The following is a 19,419-nucleotide window of genomic DNA, read 5'->3' as shown; positions in this document are numbered from 1 at the left end:
CCAACCTGCCTGACACCCTATGAATGGTATCTCCGTATGTGCACATCAGTTGTGATCGATTAGTACCAGTTTAATGGTGAGTACATGAGATGTTTGTTTTTCCATTCTCGTAATACCTCACTTAGAAGAATGGGCTCAGGCTCCATCCAGGATAATACAAGAGGTGCTAGATCACCGTATTTTATGGCCGACTAGAACTCCATGGTACACATATACCACATTTTATTAATCCACTCATGTATTGGTGGGCACTTGGGTTGTTTCCACATCTTTGCAATTGTGAATTTTTCTGCTATATACACTTGAGTGCAGATTTTTTTTTTTTTGTAGAATGTCATTTTTCCCTTTGGGTAAATACCGAGTAGTGGGATTGCTGGATCAAATGGTAGTTCTACTTTTAGTCCTTCGACGTATCTCCATACTACCATCCACAGAGGTTGCACTAGTTTGCAGTCCCACCAGCAGTGTATGAGTGTTCCTATCTCTCCACATCCACACCAGCATTTGCTGTTTTTGGTAAAAGCCATTCTCACTGGAGACAAGTGATGTCTCATTGTGGTTTTGATTGTCATTCCTTGCCCTATCATACCTAACTGCTCATCCTGTGTTTTATAGCCGTCATGACATTTTATTGTCCTGATTAGCACCTGTCCTCTATTCAGCTCTGTTCCTACAGTGCCTGCTACATTCCTTAGCACAGAGTAGGAAGGCAAAATTTGGTCATCAAATACATATACCAAGTGTAGTCTATACAGAAAGAAAAACGTACAATGAATCAACTGACTTCATATGGCCCTAGATTCAGAGATGACGTTAATAATGACTAGTAAAAGTTTCAGTCAGATGTTGAACTATCATGGACAATTTGTTTTGATGATGCACATTATTCATTGAAGTGTGGAAGCTTGGTGTCCATGTGTAAGGAGGTTTGTTCATCCAAGTGAATGTTTTGGTGTCGTAGTCTATATTGTTTCATTGTATCATCTTGCTGTTTCCACTTAAAGTTTTCCAGTGCCACCCACAAATATGACTCCTTCCATTGTTCTAACAAATATATTCTTTGTTAAAAATATTTTTCATAAGCATTTGAGTCCAGGTAAGTGAACAATATGTGTATCCACACTATCATCAGCTGTGTTTTTTTTTTTTTTCGCTTTTATACTCTAAATTCTCCCAAATCTTCATGATCAAAGTATGACTTATATAATACCTTCAGTTTCTTCCCATTATTGCCTCTGGGAATAGAGACTTCTCTCCGAGTTAGAATTTGTTCCTGCAGAAACATATATGTCCTTCCAAATTCGCCTCAATACCTAGAATCAATCTAAACTTATTTTTCTGTAAACTAGAACATGAACCTCAGCATTGAAATGGAAGAAACTGACCACAAATTGGCTCAGGACAGAAGTGCTCTACTCCCACACACGACAACGTGAATGAACCTTAGAAACACAATCCAGAGACTCACGGCTAAATACAGTCTCCTGGGGAGGCCACCCGCTCCACGGTCTCATTAGGCACTAATGGCATTATACTAAACAAATTGATTTTAGGATGTCTTCATACACAGCAATAGTTAACTAGACAATAATTGAAGCAAACAGAACTGGGGGCAATGATAATAATCTGCCATTTTTATCTTTGGCATTTGTTCTGATATTTGAAGACAGCATCCATAATTAGTTTGTGATTCAACTTTATTTCAGATAACTGCATTCAAAAGTGACTACATGGAGAGTTCCTCCCAGGTTACAAGGAGCGGTTGGGAGGAAATGCACGTTTGTGCAGAAGTTGTGAGCCTGAGTCACGTGAGTGGCCAGGAATTCAAACACACTTGTGGGCCCTCCTTTAAGCATGAAGACTGAAGAGGTTCCTGAGGCTAAGAGAAATATAATGGAAGGTATTGGTATTGTTCATTCATTGCCCCTTTAGTGATGATGACAAAATTTAGAAAAGGGGGTGATATGTCATCGATGGCAAAACAAAGAGCCATTGTTTTAGGTAGCACTGGATGTTTTCAAGCAGAAACAGAAAGATAATTCAATAAAAATTAAAACCCACGAACCGAACCGACACCCCACTGAATAAACCCTCACACATGGACACCGATCCTTCATACTTCAACAGGGGGCTGTACAACTTAAAAAGGAAATATTTTGCATAATAATGCAATGTGTGGTTTAAAACTTTGCTTCATCATCTTTGAGGTCCTCTGTCACTCTGTAGCCACATTAGGTGAATCTACTTGTTCAAATTTGTCCCTTGTGTAGACTCCACTTGGAGACATGTCATCAAGAACCAGTTTTTTCCAGTGACTGTGGTGAGCTCTGTGGACATGAGCAAGAGAACAAGACCCCAACGAGAGAATAAAACTCAGCGACTAGTTATAAAATACTAACATGCTAAAGTCTGCATTTCAGGAAAAGAAGTTAAAATAGGAATATAAAAATGGTGGTAGAAGTGCAAGTAAAAAACTATGGTCTCAGATTTTCTTATACTATAAAATTATTTAGGTGTCCTCAGTTGCTAAGTGTATTTTTTTCCCAAAGGAGCAGTACAACTCATGAATATTCCTTTAGTAAAACTTAAGGAAGAAATGTGGTATGACACATGCCACGTGAGAAGAAATTATACTTTAAAAAATCCATGTTGTCTTATGATATGAATAGGAATTTCCAGGTATTTCTGATCCAAGGTTGGGAATAACATTGGGGGAAAAAAATAGGAAAACAACAAAAGAAAAAATAATCAGATATCAGAATGAGCAGAAAGCCTAAGGAAGTATGTTATTTCAATTGCATAGAGATGTCAATGTCAAAAAAAAAAAACAAAAACGGAAATTGCAGGAAATAAATAGAAGAAATAGTTCTACTTTCACAATCTGACCAAAGAATCGCAGTTTCTGGCTCCAAGGCTTTGAGCCCTACAATCACGGCTGCTTCTTCAGTTGCAATACAATTGGCCCCTTTCTAGTTTCCCTCGGAAGAATCATTTCAGAGCCCTCTTTATGTCTTTATTCCTCAGACTGTAGGTGAAGGGGTTCAGCATGGGAGTGACCACCGTGTACATCACCGAGGCTGTTGCGCTGGAGTGTGAGTTGTGTGTAGCAGCAGAGCCGAGGTACACCCCGAGACTTGTGCAGTAAAATAAGGAGACGACCGCGAGGTGAGATGCACAGGTGGAAAATGCTTTATACTTCCCCTGGTGTGAGGAGATTGCACGTACGGAAGAAACAATCTTAGAGTATGAGTAAAGGATCCCAGCCAGGGTACAACCAGCCAACAGCACAGCCGCAAAATAAATCACCAAGTGATTGAGAAATGTATCAGGACAGGCAAGGTGGACCACCTGATTAAGTTCACACAAAAAGTGAGGGATTTCCAAGTCTGTACAGAAGGGCAGCTGCACCACCATTAAGCTTTGTAAGAGAGAATGCAGAGCACTGATGATACCAGATACTAGAACCAGCAGTCCACAGAGCCAGGGGTTCATGATGACCGTGTAGTGCAGGGGGTGACAGATGGCCATAAAAGGGTCATAGGCCATCACAGTCAGGAGGAAGTCATCTAACCCTGCAAAAAGCAATAAAAAGTACATCTGGGCGATGCAGCCTGCATAACTAATGACTTTGAGCCTGAATGCTCACCAGCATCTTCGGGATGCTTGTGGAGGTGAAACAGATGTCTACAAAGGACAGGACAGAGAGGAAGAAGTACATGGGCATGCGGAGGTGGGAGTCTGAGATGAATGCCAGGATGATGAACAGGTTCCCAAACACAGTGATCAAATACATGGCCAGGAACAGCCCAAATATGAGGGGCTGCTATTCTGGTTTCTCTGAAAATCCCAGAAGAAAAAATTCTGAAATCCATGTATTATTTCTTGGCCCCATGTGTTTGCTGTGGCTAGCAGTGAAGAGAAAAATAACATGATTTTTTTCTTGCTGATTTGCTTGAGTTCTTTATAGATTCCAGTTATCAGCCCTTTATCAGATGTATAGCATGCAAATATTTTCTCCCATTATGTAGGTTGTCTATTCACTCTAATGATTGCTTCCTTGGCTGTGCAGAAGCTTTTTAATTTGATCAGGTTTGATTTATTTATTTTTGTTGTTGCTTTGACTGCTTTTGGGGTCTTCTTCATAAATTCTTTGCCTGGATCAATGTAAAAAGTGGGCAAAAGACATGAAAAGATACTTTTCAAAAGAAGATAGACTAATGGCCAACAAACATATGAAAAAGTGCTCAACATTTCTAATCATCAGAGAAATGCAAATCAAAACCAGAAGGAGATATCACCTAACTCCAGTGAGAATGGCTCTTATCAAAAACTCCCAAAACAACAAATGCTGGTGTGGATGTGGAGAGATAGGAACACTCATAAACTGCTGGTGGGACTGCAAACTAGTACAACCTCTGTGGAAAGTAGTATGGCGATACCTCAAAGGACTAAAAGTAGACTTAACATTTGATCCAGCAATCCCACTACTGGGTATTACCCAAAGGAAATAAAGACATCCTATAAAAAAGACACTTGCAGTCGAATGTTTATAGCAGCACAATTCACAATTGCAAAGATAGGAGTCTCATTTTGGAGTACGACATCAGGTACCCCTGTTCTGAGGGCTGTTCATGCCCCACAAAACACACACACACAAACACACACACGTGCGCACAAACATGAACACCACACATTAGCCTCCTGGAGCATGTTCCCACCATGTCCTTCTCGCCCCCTGCCATGCCGATTAGGAAAAGAATGGACACAAGGCAAACTATCAACATCAGATGATATTTCCCCTAATGAATGTAGACAGACAAATTCCAGATAACTTCCCATGGATGTCCCATCAATGCTCCATTACAATATGACCATTTTGTGTCCTGGATTTAAAGAAGCATTTAAAAAATCTGCTCAATATAAACAGAGAGAAAGCTAAAATGAGCAAGGGGGGAGGAAAAATACTTAATATACTTAGGTGGTCCCTGAGAAACTGTAAGAAAGAGAAAGCTTCCTGGACTCTGTAGCCATTCCAACTCTAGTTTTATCCCCTTGGTTTGGAGAATAAGTAACAAAGCAACAAAATATTTATCTGAAAGAGAAAAGAGGGATTTCTATACAATGTCAAGTCACCTTGCAGATTGAACACTGCAGTAGAAAATGAGCAATGGGAGTAAACACACCAGTTCACAAAAGGAAATATACAAAACAATAGCAAAAGTAGAGAATTTGAAAAGATGGAACAGTCAAAGATTTTAATAAATGATATTAACTGCAAATCTTATGGAAATCAGAAAACCTGGTTTTGAATCTTTATTTATTTATTTATTTATTATTTTTTATTCTTTTGTTTTTCAGCTCATTATGGGGGTACAAAAGTTCAGGCTATATATATTGCCCATGCCTCCCCATCCCCCTGAGTCTGAGCTTCAAGCGTGTCCATTCCCTAGACAGTGCACATCGCACTCATCATGTAGGTGTGCACCCAACCCTTCCCCCCACCCCATCCCCCCAGTCAGAACTTCAAGCGTGTCCATTCCCCAGGAAGTGCGCATCGCACTCATCAAGTAGGTATACACCCATCCCTTCCACCCAGCCCCGACCTCTGTCCAATACCCAATTGGTGTTATTCCCAAATGTGCACTTAGGTGATGATCAGGGAAACCAGTTTGCTGGTGAGTACATGTGGTGCTTATTTTTCCATTCTTGGGATACTTCACTTAATAGAATGGGTTCCAACTCTCTCCAGGAGAACCAAAGAGATGCCATATCGCCATTATTTCTAATAGCTGAGTAATATTCCATGGTATACATATATCACATTTTGCTAATCCATTCATGAGTTGATGGGCATTTGGGTTGTTTCCACATCTTTGCGATTGTGAATTGTGCTGCTATAAACATTCGGGTGCAGGTGTCTTTTTTATAGAATGACTTTTGTTCTCTTGGGTAGATGCCCAATAATGGGATTGCTGGATCAAATGGTAGGTCTACTTGAATCTGTTTAAGGTATCTCCACATTGCTTTCCACAGGGGTTGCACTAGTTTGCAGGCCCACCAGCAGTGTATGAGTGTTCCTGTCTCTCCACATCTACGCCAACATGTATAGTTTTGGGACTTTTTGATAAAGGCCATTCTCACTGGAGTTAAGTGATATCTCATTGTGGTTTTGATTTGCATTTCCCTGATGATTAGAGATGTTGAACACTTTTTCATATGTTTGTTAGCCATTTTTATATCTTCTTTTGAAAAATTTCTATTCATGTCCTTTGCCCACTTTTTGATAGGGTTGTTCGATTTTTTCTTACCGATTTTCCTGAGTTCTAAATAGATTCTTGTTATCAGTCCTTTATCTGATGTGTAGTATGCGAAAATTTTTTCCCATTCTGTAGGTTGTCTGTTTACTCTCGTGACTGTTTCTTTGGCTGTGCAGAAGCTTTTTAATTTGATCAGGTCCCATTTATTTATTTTTGTTGTTGCTGTGATTGCCTTACAAGTCTTCTTCATAAATTCTTTGCCTAGGCCAATGCCTGTAAGAGTCTTTCCTACATTTTCTGCTAGAATTCTAATAGTTTCTGACCTAAGGTTTAAGTCTGTTAACCACTGTGATTTGCTTTTTGTGAGAGGTGAAAGCTGTGGGTCCTGTTTTAGTCTTCTACATGTGGATATCCAGTTTTCCCAGCACCATTTATTAAATAAGGAATCTTTTCCCCAGAGTATGTTTTTGTCTGCTTTGTCAAAGATTAGATGGCTATATGAGGATGGTTTTATATTTGGATTTTCTATTCTGTTCCACTGGTCTGTGTCCCTGCACTTGTGCCAATACCAGGCAGTTTTAATAATCACAGCCTTGTAGTATAGTTTGAAGTCTGACAAATTAATACCTCCCATTTTGTTTTTGTTGCTTAAGATTGCTTTTGCTAAACGGGGTCTTCTCTGGTTCCATACAAAGCATAAAATTATTTTTTCTATATCTGTGAAAAATGATGTTGGTAATTTAATAGGGATTGCATTGAATCTGTAGATCACTTTGGGCAGTATAGACATTTTAACAATGTTGATTCTACCGATCCATGAGCATGGTATGATTTTCCACCTATTTACATGTTCTGCGATTTCCTTCCTCAGTGTTTCATAGTTCTCCCTGTAGAGGTGTTTTACCTCCTTAGTTAAATATATTCCTACGTATTTTATTTTCTTTGTTGCTATTTTGAAGGGTATTGAGTCCTTAATTTGGTTCTCTGTTTGACTGTTATTGGCACATATGAATGCCTTTGATTTGTGTGTATTGATTTTGTATCCTGAGACTTTAGTGAATTCATTGACCAATTCCAGGAGTCTCTTGGTTGAATCCTTGGGGTTTTCTAGATATAACATCATATCATCAGCAAAGAGTGAGAGTTTGATCTCTTCTGTCCCTATTTGGACTCCCTTGATTCTGCTCTCTTGCCTGATAGCTCTCACAAGGACTTCCAATACTATGTTGAAAAGTAATGGAGACAGTGGGCAGCCCTGTCTGGTTCCAGTTCTAAGTGGGAGTGCTTTCAATTTTTCCCCATTCAGAATGATGTTGGCTGTGGGTTTGTCATATATGGCTTGTATCATTTTTAGGTAGGTTCCATCTATGCCTATTTTGTTAAGCGTTCTTCTCATAAAAGGGTGTTCAACTTTGTCAAATGCTTTTTCTGCATCTACTGAGAGGATCATAGGGTTTTTGTTTTTACTTCTATTTATGTGGTGAATTACATTTATAGATTTACGTATGTTGAACCACCCCTGCATCTCTGGGATGAATCCCATTTGGTCGTGGTGGATTATTTTTTTGATAAGCACTTGGATTCGATTTGCTAGGATTTTATTGAGAATTTTTGCATCTATATTCATAAGAGAAATTGGTCTGTAGTTTTCTTTTTTTGTTGTTGCATCCTTTCCTGGTTTTGGTATCAGGATTATGTTGGCTTGGTAAAAGTGTTGGGGAGAATCCCATCCTTCTCTATATTGGAGAATAGTTTATGTAGGATGGGCACCAGTTCTTCTTTGTAGGTATGGTAAAATTCAGGTTTGAACCCATCTGGTCCAGGGCTTTTCTTTTTGGGAAGGTTTTTTATTGCTGTTTCGATTTCAGATCTAGATATCAGTCTATTCAGGAATTCTATTTCTTCCTGGTTGAGCCTGGGAAGGCTGTGTGTTTCTAAGAATTTGTCCATTTCCTCCAGGTTTTCTAGTTTATGTGCATAAAGATTTTTGTAGAATTCATAGATGATATCATGTATCTCTGTGGCATCAGTCGTGATTTCTCCTTTCTTGTTCCTGATGGAGGTTATAAGAGTTTTTTCTTTTCTGCTCTTGGTTAGCCTAGCCAGAGGTGTGTCAATTTTGTTTATTTTTTCAAAGAACAAACTTTTTGTTTTATTAATCTCCCTTATGGCTTGATTTTTGTCCTTTTCATTTAGTTCTGATTTAATCTTAATAATTTCTCTCCTTCTGCTGGGTTTGGGGTCGGTCTGTTCTTCCTTCTCCAACTCTTTGAGTCTATTCATTAGATTGTCTATTTGTAAGTTTTCTGTCTATTTGGTATAGGCATTTATGGAAATAAATTTTCCTCTCAGGACTGCTTTAGCTGTGTCCCACAGATTTTGATAAGTTGTATCTCCTTTGTCGTTTAATTCAAAGAATCTTTTGATTTCAGACTTGATTTCTTCATTTATAAAATGATTGTTCAGGAGAAGGTTATTTAGCTTCCATGACTTTGAGTAGAAATGAGGATTTCTGTTAGGGTTCATTGTTACTTTTATTCCACTGTGATCTGAGAAGATGCATGGTATAATTTCTATATTTTTAAATTTTTTAAGACATGCTTTATGTCCTAGGATATGGTCAATCTTAGAGAATGTCCCATGAGCTGATGAGAAGAAAGTATATTCAGTGGATTTTGGTTAGAATGTCCTGTAGGTGTCAGTCAGGCCCATTTGTTCTAGCATTCTATTTAAGTCCATTATTTCTTTGTTTATTTTTTGTTTGGAGGATCTGTCCTGTACTGTCAGCGGCATGTTAAAATCTCCAGCTACTAAAGTGTTATTATGTATCACTTGGTTCAGAGCAAGTAGGGTTTGCTTTATGAATCTGGGTGCACCTAGGTTGGGTGCATATATATTAAGTACAGTTATGTCTTCTTGTTGAATTGTACCCTTCACCAGTATACAGTAACCATATTTGTCTTTCATTACTTTTGTTGATTTAAAAACTAAGTTATTGGAGATTAAAACCGCCACGCCAGCTTTCTTTTGGATTCCATTTGCTTGAAATATTGATTTCCACCCTTTTATTTTCAGTCTAAATGCATCCTTGTAGGTTAGATGAGTTTCCTGAAGACAGCAGATACTTGGCTTATATTTTTTTATCCATTGGGCCAGTCTATGTCTCTTGAGTGGGGAATTCAATCCATTCACATTTAATGAGAGAACTGATAAGTGAGACAGATTGCTGTTCCTCATGTTAGGTTGAATTTCATTGATCTGTTTTCTCTCTTGAGCCATTGTGATAACTGGGTTTTTATCTTTATCTCTTGATTAGTTTTACATTCGTGGGTCCTTCTTGTGCTGGACCATGTGTAACTCTGTTTTGAGTACTTCTTGGAGAGCTGGTCTTGTCTTGGTGAGTTCTCTGAGTTTTTGTTTATCTGAGAATGTCTTAATTTCACCTTCATATATAAAACTGAGCTTAGCTGGGTACAGGATTCTAGGCTGGGCATTATTCTGTTTCAGAAGAGTGAGAATGGGGCCCCAATCTCTTCTTGCTTGTAAGGTTTCAGTTGAGAAATCTGGCGTGATTCGGATGGACTTTCCTTTGTATGTTACTTGTTTCTTTCTCCTTACAGCTCGAAGAAGGGCCTCTTTAGTGGATATTTTGGTCAGTCTGATAACTGCATGACGTGGTGTCTTCCTATTTGGTATGAATCTCCCAGGGGTTCTTTGAGCTTCTTGAACCTGTATATCTAGAGATTTGGCAAGGCCTGGGAAATTTTCCTCAATTATATCTTCAAATAGTTTATCCAACCCTTGCTTATTGTCTTCTTCACCCTCAGGAATGCCGATAACTCTCATGTTAGGCTTCTTCACATAATCCCACATTTCTTGTAGACTCTGGTCTTTTCTCTTGTTTCCTTGCTGTATCTCTGTGACTGACTTATTTAATTGGAAAGTGTTATCTTTGCTCTCTGAGATTCTTTCTGCTGTTTGATCTACCCTGCTCTTGAGACTTTCCACTGTGTTTTGTAGCTCCCTGAATAAATTCTTCATTTCCAGGAGTTCAGTTTGATTTTTCTTCAATATTTTAATTTCTTTGGTGAATTTTTCTTCCAAGTCCTGGATCTTTTTTGTGGTTTCTTTGTGTTGATTATCCATTTTTTCTTGCATGCTGTTCAGCGTGTTTATGATCCATGTTTGAAATTCTTCCTGTGACATGTTGCTATTTGGAATCTGGTTTGTGTTAATTGGTGGCGAACTAGTAATCCTCTTTGAGGGTGAGGTTTCATCTTGATTCTTTATACTTCCAGAGTTCTTTCACTGAGCCCTTCCCATCTGGGTGAATCCTTAAGATCCCTTCTTTCAGCTTTAGTCTGGATAGGGGCACGCCGTGAGCGCCAGGTGAGCTGCCTCCTCTGTCGCTAGGGGGAGCCCTTCGCGTGTTGTTCAGGATTTTGCTACCTCCGCTGGCGGGGGGGTGCTCCTCTTCCTCTCCCGAGGTGGTTTCCATCTCTCTCTGCGAGAAAGACAGTGGATAGGGGGAGGGGAGCGGCGTCCTGTTCGCCCCAGCCGCTGCAGTTCCCACGGGCGATGGTCCGCCCCACCCCAATGTCTGCAAGGTCCACGCTCCACTCCCTCGCGACTGGGGAACCACTCAGTGTTCACACAAAGGCTGAGCTCCTAGTCGGTCCGTGGACTAGGGAAGGGAGCCGCCCGGTACCCAATGGCTCCGCAGGGTTTAGGCTGCGAAACCCGACAATGGCGGCCGCCCGTCTGCAGCACTGTCACTGGGGCTGAACGCTCAGCCACCGGCAGAGGCCAGAGGAGCCGGGCCGGGAGAATCCAGCCGCCTGCCTAAACGAGACAGATCGGCGTCTGCTCGAGCCGGGACTGAGGCAGCCCCGCAGCCCGCGTATAGGAGACAGTTGCTCGGCGCCTGGGCCGCGCACAGCGCTCCAGGGTCCAAAATGCCTCCCGCCAATGTCTCCTCTGCAGAGCCCACGTCTCCCGTGGCGATTCTGCGCCGACTTCGGGCAGATCCCCAATTGAGTGGGTGTGGAGGTCAGAGGGGGAACAAGATGCTTTCCTGTGGGGCTGAACCCACCCCACTCTCTGGTGAGGTGGGTACAGCCATCCCGCGCTCCCTTCTCTAATGACCGTCCGCACTCTCCAGATTTTTGCGATTTCTTTCCCGATCACCTCAGTCCTTTCTCGCTCTCTCTCTGTCCCACGTTGATTCTCCGTGGGTTCACACCGCCGTTCTTGTGGGGGAGTGAACCTAGCGTTGTGGCAGTCAGAGACCCATGCCTTCCACTCCGGGAGCACGAATCCAGGAGGTCACCACCATTCCGCCATCTTCCTTTTTTCCCAAATTTTGTAACCAAAACCTGTGTATCTCCGTAATAGTCTGTAATTCAAAAAAAGTTAAAAACTCCTTTAAAATTTGATGGAACCCTTTTTTATGATTTAATGACTTCTTTTTTTTTTTTCCCCCAATGGATCATGCCAAACCTGTAGGAGTTGTTATTGGGAATGTGATTAGAATAATTTGTGTAATAAAGCCCTTCATAGCTTAAAAAAAAATAAAACTCTTGGAACAGGGACTGGAAACTTGTAAATACTCAACAAATGAGAGTAACAATAGCTAAAATCTATTAAGGACTTCCACATGTCAAGCACTTGTGCTGTTTTATATGCCTTGGGTTCATTTTATCATCATGATCACTATTTTTTTTGATTTAATGAATGAAATATTTATAGCAATGCAGCAATAATAATTAACACGAACAGGTGATCACTAGATGTTAGAGACTATTAAAAAACTGTCAATGCATGATATCTTTGGATTTAACCCTCATATTTTATTCAAAAATATTTATGGTAATTATTTAAAAAAATTGAGACATAATTGTACATATTTACGGGGTCCGTGTGATATTTTGATATAAGCATACAATGCGTAATGATCACATCAGGGTAATTGGAATACCTATCACCTCAAATGTTTATCTTGTTGAGAACATTTCAAATGTTCTCTTCTGGCTGTTTTGAAATATACAATACATTACTGTTAACTGTAGACACACTACAAACACTGGAACTTACTCCTTTTGTCTGACTGTATTTTTATACCTATTAATCAACCTCTCTTCATCCCTCCCCCTCTCCCTACCCTTCCCAGCCTCTGATAACCATCATTCTACACTTGACCTCTGTGAAATCCCCTTTTTTAGCTCCCACATATGAGTGAGAACATGCGATGTGTGTCTTTGGGTGCCTGGCTTATTTCACTTGGCGTAGTGACCTCTAGGCTCATCCATGTTGCAGCCAATGACAGGATTTCATTCTTAATAGTATTCCATTGTGCATACACACCACATTTCCTTTACCCAGTCATATGCTGATGAGCACTCAGGTTGATTATATGTCTTGGCTGTTGTGAATAGTGCCACCATAAACACGGAAGTGCAGACATCTCTTTAATACACTGGTTTCCTTTCTTTTGGATATATACACCCAGCAGTGGGGTTGCTGGATCGTAAGACCGATCTAATTTAATCCTCGTAGCAACCCTATGAAGTTGGATATCACTATTATCCTCACTTTACAAAGGTGGAGACGGAGACACAGAGAGATTAAATAAACTAACGTCAGAAGACGTACGCTATGGGCTTGTCAGTGCTAACCACATGGAATCCCAGGGAACGTTTCTTGAATGAATGAATAGATGAATGAATGAATGAATAAGATATTACAGATGAAAGAAAACGGGAGCATCTTTGATAGAGGGAATGAAGGTACTTGTAATGGCTCCAGAAATTCGGCTCAGATGGCTGGGTTAGAAATTTTGGGAGATACTGGGGATCTAAGAGAAGGTTGACCACTGTTCAGGAGGTGAGAGATCCTCAGAATTGGGTTCCGGAAGAGAGAGAGGGGAAGCAAGCTGAGAGGAAGCTAAGAGGAAAAGAAGATGAGAGAGACACAGGAATTGATTGGAATGCTTTAAGTGAATGGACTCTTAGCATGACATTATCCGCACTTGTGCCGACAAAGCTCTTCCTTTGACAGCTCTGCCTGCCCCCATCCACACCTGTTTTCCACACCAGGTGCTCCAAGGGCATTGCTGAGGTTCTAGTTCCCTCGATCCTTTCTTTCCTGGGTAGTGAAGGTTCAATTCAGCTTTGAGGAAGGGCAGGGATGTGGTGTCAGGAGTCCTCTGAGAGGGTCCTGGAAGAGTTGAGCTGTAGGAAAAAGGAGAAAGGGCATATTTACAACGTCTGAGGCCTCAGAGGTTGAATTCTCATGAATGCTCATTAAATTAATTGTTCTATTGTTACTTTAGTCTCTGAGCAATTTGGTTCCTGTGAACCAGGGAACCAAGATAGAAAGGAACTTCTTTTCTGCAGTTTTGGATCTTTGGGAGCATCTTGGATACCAGATAGGTATGTTCCTTCTTCTGGGGCTCTTTGTTTATGATGTTCATTTCTTCTCCCTGGGTTTAACTCCCTTGCTCACTGGACTCTCCCATGAATGTTTTCTCAACATTTAAGATGGAGTTTCTTGGCCAGGTGCAGTGGCTCATGCCTGTAATCCTAGCACTCTGGGAGGCCCAGGCGGGAGGATCGCTTGAGGTCAAGAGTTCAAGACCAGCCTGAGCAAGAGCAAGACCCTATCTCTACTAAAAATAGAAAAAATTAGCCAGGTGACTAAAAATAGAAAACATTTAGCTGGGCATGGTGGCACACACCTGTAGTCCCAGCTACTCAGGAGGCTGAGGCAGGAGGATTTCTTGAGCTTAGGAGTTTGAGGTTGCTGTGAGCAAGGCTGATGCCAAGGCACTCTAGCCAGGGCAACAGAGTGAGACTGTGTCTCAAAGAAAAAAAAAGTGATGGTGTTTCTTTGTCTATCAAAGGCATGAGCACACATTTCAAGACCATCTGATTCCTCAGCACCTTATTTTGGAGTTGTGGACCGGGACCACACACCCAGCTCTGAACAAAACCATTGCAATGACTTTGCCACAAGTTCTATTATTGCTATTGAAGGTGCAAAGTAGAGAGTTTCAGGCACGCAAAAGAGAAGTACAGTGATGGGGGAATTGGTTGGATGCACAGGCAGGACTCTCTAGGTATCTGCATCTTTATAGGTTCAAAACAAACCCATTGGATGGTCCATGTTGTTTCAGTTCAGAGAGTACAAGCCCTCTTTAACAATTCACAAGGAGACGGCTTTTTAGAGCCCAAATCAAACATTACTAAAGCAGTTCTGGAAAATAAGAACAGTAGGACACAGAGCATCCTCTTAGAGTGACTATTTTCAGCCTGAAAGAGTAATCAACAAGATGAAACCTTTTTTTTTCCACTGGAAGAGAAGACCTGCTATGGGGTTCACAATGCTCACATGTTCAAATGTTGCAACATTCACCTGATCAATGCTTTATTCCTGGACTAACCTCCTACTTCTCTTCTCCATAAGTCATTGTTATCCCTTGGTATCCATGGGGGATTGCTTCCAGGACCCCCTGTAAATACCAAAATCTGCTGATGGTGAAGTCCCTTATATAAAATGGGGTAGTATTTGCATATAACCTACGTTATATTCTCTTGTATCCTACAAGAGACAACAACCTACAACATTCTCTTGTATCCTTTCAATCATCTCTTGATTACTTATAATTCCTAGCACGATGGAAATGCTATGTAAATAGTTGATGTACTGTATCTTTACAATTTGAATTCCAATGACCTTTACATCTCTTGGTGTCCATGTGTGCCCATTATTTAAGTCCCAATTATTAGAGAGTACACGCGGTATTCGTTTTTCCATTCCTGAGACACTTTGCTTAGAGTAGTGGTCTCTAGTTCTATCCAAGTTGCTGCAAATGACATGATTTCATTGCTTTTTGTGGTTGAGTAGTACTCCGTGATGTATAGAGATCATATTTTCTTAATTCACTCATGAATTGATGGGCACTTAGATGGATTCCACATCTTTGCAGATGTGATGTACTGTAGGTGCGGATATACTGTGAGCTTTAAATCTGCTGCTCTGCCCTGCCTCCCTCATTCCCCTGGTTGTCACGGGCTGTGGTGGCAGGGCAGGCTGGCGAGGCAAGGTGTGCACACAGGGCAGGGCTGGCCCACGGGATGGGCACGTGCATGGGAGGCAGCAGGCCTGTAGGGCACAGTGCATGCAGGGCCCAGCACACGTGTGGGACAGAGTAGGCCTGCAGGGTGGGGTGCCTGCACAGGGGTGCAGGGATTGGGGTGACGTTGGTCAGAGGACACATAATTTCACTTACATAGGAAGAATAAGTTCTAGAGATCTATTGTACATCATGGTGACTAAGTTAATAACAATATAGTGTAAACTTGTGTTTGTTGAGATCTGATTTGTGGCCTAGGATGTGATTGATTTTAGAGAATGTTCCATGAGCTGATGAGAATATATATTTGGCTTTATTTGAGTGGAATGTTCTGTAGATGTCTGATAGACCCATTTGTTCTAGAGCTCTGTTTAAGTCTATTGTTTCTTTGCTTATTTTCTGCTTGGAGGATTTGTCCTGTTCAGTCAGTGGGGTGTTGAAATCCCCACCTACTCTGGCATTACTGTTTATCATACTATTTAGATCAAACAGGGTTTGCCTTATGTATCTGGATGCTCCTGTGTTGGGTGCATAAATATTAAGAATTGTTAAGTCTTCTTGTTGGATTTTTCCTTTCACCATTATATAGTGACTATCTTTGTCTTTCTTTACTTTTGTTATTTTAAAGATTATGTTTTCTGATGTAAGAACAGCTACCCCCACTTTCTTTTGGCTTCCATTTGCCTGGAAGTTTGTTTTACAACCCTTGACTTTGAGTCTGAAAGTATCTTTGTGGGTTAGATGCACTTCCTGGACACAGCAGATACTTGGCTTGTGAATGGGATACATAAAAATGGGTGTAGTCAAACAATGGAAGACAATACACCAATAAGAATGGTTGCTCTACAACCAAGTACAATAATAGGGATGAACTCATGAAATAAGGCAGACGTTAAAGAAGACATTGTATGATTCCTCTGTGTAAAATGCAAGAAGAATCAATACTAATGTGTAATGTTAGTATCATAATAGTGGTTACCTGGGTGGTGAGAGAGAGTGCTAGAACGTAGCACAGGTGAGAGAGTTCCTAAGCTGTATTCAATTTGCAGAAATTCATTGAGCTGAATATAATATTTGAATAAAACAATTCCTCCATGTAAAGAATGGGCTACACATGCCTCTATTGATATTATAAGAAATGTAACAGGGGTAGGCGTGACAAGATAGAGCAAAGATCAGTCCTACAGAAGAATGCTCATGCTATGGAGATTGAAAAGACCCAGAAATTGAGACAAGAATAGTGAAGGAGGAGCAGGGTAGGGCTGAGAGAAACCCAAGGACCCTCCACTGTTGAAGAAGGCTCTAGTTGGAGACCTTGCTCATGGCACGTCCATCTCTGTGTTCCTGGAGTTTCTGCAGGAAAAGTCCACCCTTCCCTCCTCTCTACTTCCCTGCATCACTTATGGGGCTCTCCTGCGTCATTAAAATGTTATCAGTGAAACAACAGTTCCCCCAGCTCATTAACCAATGTGTCAGAATAAGATTCATGGACATGATGAGGTATCTAAAAGAAAGAAAACATTTATTTCTTCTTAGTCTAATAGTGGTAAGCTGGAGGGGAGGGTCAGTAAGGGGACATTTATATCTGGGGAGTCTTTATATCTTAGCAGTGGAATTTTCATGGCTTCTTATTAAACATGTCATTTGCTCCTCACTCTGTTCTCCAAGAGATGTATTCAACTGCTGAGGATGGAAGTGGAAGGAATCATTCTTCAAGGTTTGCGTCTTGAAGGATCTAATAAAAGTTCATCCATTGACTTGAAAATTGCATGGTGGTAGACCATTTGCAGAGACGTCCCCTTCACTGCTTTTCTCTATATCCATGACTTTCACAGTGTGACTGTGACTCTTCACGTCGAGAGGTGGAGTCTATTTCTCTACCTCTGAATCTGGGCTACATTTAGGTTAGTTTAGTTTAGTTTTTTTTTTTTTTTAAATTTGCTCTGGCCAATAGAATAAGGTGGAAGTGACAGTATGCCTCAAGGGGTCTAGATGTGTTTCTGCTGATGTCTTAATTGTAACCCTGCCTCTGCCATATGGACAAGTCCAGGCTAGCCTGCCGTGGCAGGGGAGATTATGTGGAGCTGTGTCCAGTTGTCCCAACCATGGTCTCCCTAGAGCAGCCTACAGACAGAAAACCCCCAAATTTGAGAGAACAAATACAACATTAATAGAACAACTCCAACTAACTCACAGCTGACCAAAGATGCATAGGAGACCAGCAGAGACCAGAAGACTTCTCCAACATAGACTCCCAGGCACTAGAAAAAGCATTATCTTAAACCATTTACTATCAGGATGACTTATTATGCAGTAATATCTTAGTGATACAATAATCAATGCCAATGGAACTGAGGACATTCAGAATAATCTGCTGCTTCCTTTTTTTTTTCTTTTACACTTGTTCTGATATTTGAAGGCAGCATTCATGATTACCTGGTTATTCATGTTTTGTTTTGTTTTTTCCCCAGATAACTGCATGAAAAAGAAACTACAATTAGGATTCCCTTTCAGGAAACCAGGAGGTTGGAAGGATGTGTGTAATTTTGTAGGAAGAACTTGTGACCATGAATCACAAGTCTCCATTCCCAGAGGGATTATTGGATTTCAAGCTTTCGGGTGAGTTGTCTTTGACCACGATGGTTGAAAAGAGTTTAGATCATAAAAGAAGTGAAGAAATTGGTGGTAGAGTAAATACACATATTGCCCACTCACCTGCATTTTAATGCTTATGACACAGTCTGTTAAAGGGAAAAATATTTTTCTGGACAAGGTAAAAAGTTCTATTTGCAGCAGCACTGGAATTTTCAAGTAGAAACAGCAAGAGGGTACGATAAAATAATATAGACCATGACAACAAATCCTTCACTTGGATGAGCAAACCTTGTCACATGTGGACACCAAACTTCCACCCTTCGAGGAGTAGACATAAATCATCAAAAACAAATCTTCCATAGTAATTCAATATATGGTTGAAAATTTTATTACATTGTGTTTACAGTCATCTCTGACTATAAAGCCATATGAAGTCAATTGATTCATGCAAATTTTTCTTTCTGTGTAGACGACACTTGGAACATACATTTGAAAAGCAATTTTTGCCTTCCTACTCTTTACCAGGGAATATAGCAGGCACTGTGGACACTGAGCCGAAAGAGGACAGGATTCCAGCGAGGAGAGTAAAATGCCATGCCCAGCTATGAAACACCTTAGTGTGTTAAAGTCTACATTATCAGGAGGAGCAGTTACAGTAGCGATAGAGAAATGAATGACAAGTTTGTTATTTTCCGTCATTTTGGTAATAGCCATTTTAACTGGGGTAAGATGATAGCTCATTGTGACTTTGACTTGCATTTCTCTGTGATTGGTGATGTTGGTGAGGATGTGGAGAAAAGGGAACGCACTTACACTATTGGTGGAAATGTAAATTAGTTCAGCCACTATGGAAAACAGCATGGAGATTCCTCAAAAAACTGAGAATAAAGCTACCATATGATCCAGCAATCCTACTGCTGGGTATATATCCAAAAGAAAGGAAATCAGAGTACCAAAGTGATGCCTGCCTTCCCATGTTCATTGCAGCACTATTCACGGTGGTCAAGACAGGGAATCAGTCTAAGTGTCTGTCAGCGGACAAATGGATAAAGAATATGTGGTATATAAATACAATGGAATGCAATTCAGCCCTAAAAAAATATGAGACCCTATCATTTGCAACAACATGGATAGAAGAACTAGAGGTCGTTACGTTAAGTGAAAGAAGCCAAATGTCGCATGTTTACACTCAATATGTGGAAGCTAAAAAATTTGAACTCTTGGAGGTAGAGAACAGAATGGTGATTACCAGAGGTTAGGAAGGGTAGTGGGGAGGGGGGTTGAAGAGGGTTTGGTTAATGGGTGCAAAAATACAGTTAGGTAGAAGGAAAAATATCTAGTATTCAGTAACACAATAGGGTGACCACAGTTAACAGTAATTTATTGTATATTTCAAAATAACTAGAAGAGTAGTTTTGGAATGTTCCCAACACA

The 19,419-nt window shown here is 40.6% G+C and overlaps 2 pseudogenes; both read right to left on the bottom strand.

The window, feature by feature from the left end:
• LOC138399495 (cytochrome P450 4F2-like) overlaps positions 1-19,419 on the bottom strand; it is an 859,494-nt pseudogene that overhangs the window by 605,635 nt on the left and 234,440 nt on the right.
• Positions 2,944-3,892, bottom strand: LOC138380877 (olfactory receptor 7A17-like; annotated as a pseudogene).

Source organism: Eulemur rufifrons, chromosome 2, assembly GCF_041146395.1.
Source record: "Eulemur rufifrons isolate Redbay chromosome 2, OSU_ERuf_1, whole genome shotgun sequence".
NCBI classification, from domain to species: domain Eukaryota; kingdom Metazoa; phylum Chordata; class Mammalia; order Primates; family Lemuridae; genus Eulemur; species Eulemur rufifrons.
The sequence above is the reverse complement of the archived record's forward strand: the minus strand, read 5'-3'. Positions and strand labels throughout refer to the sequence as shown.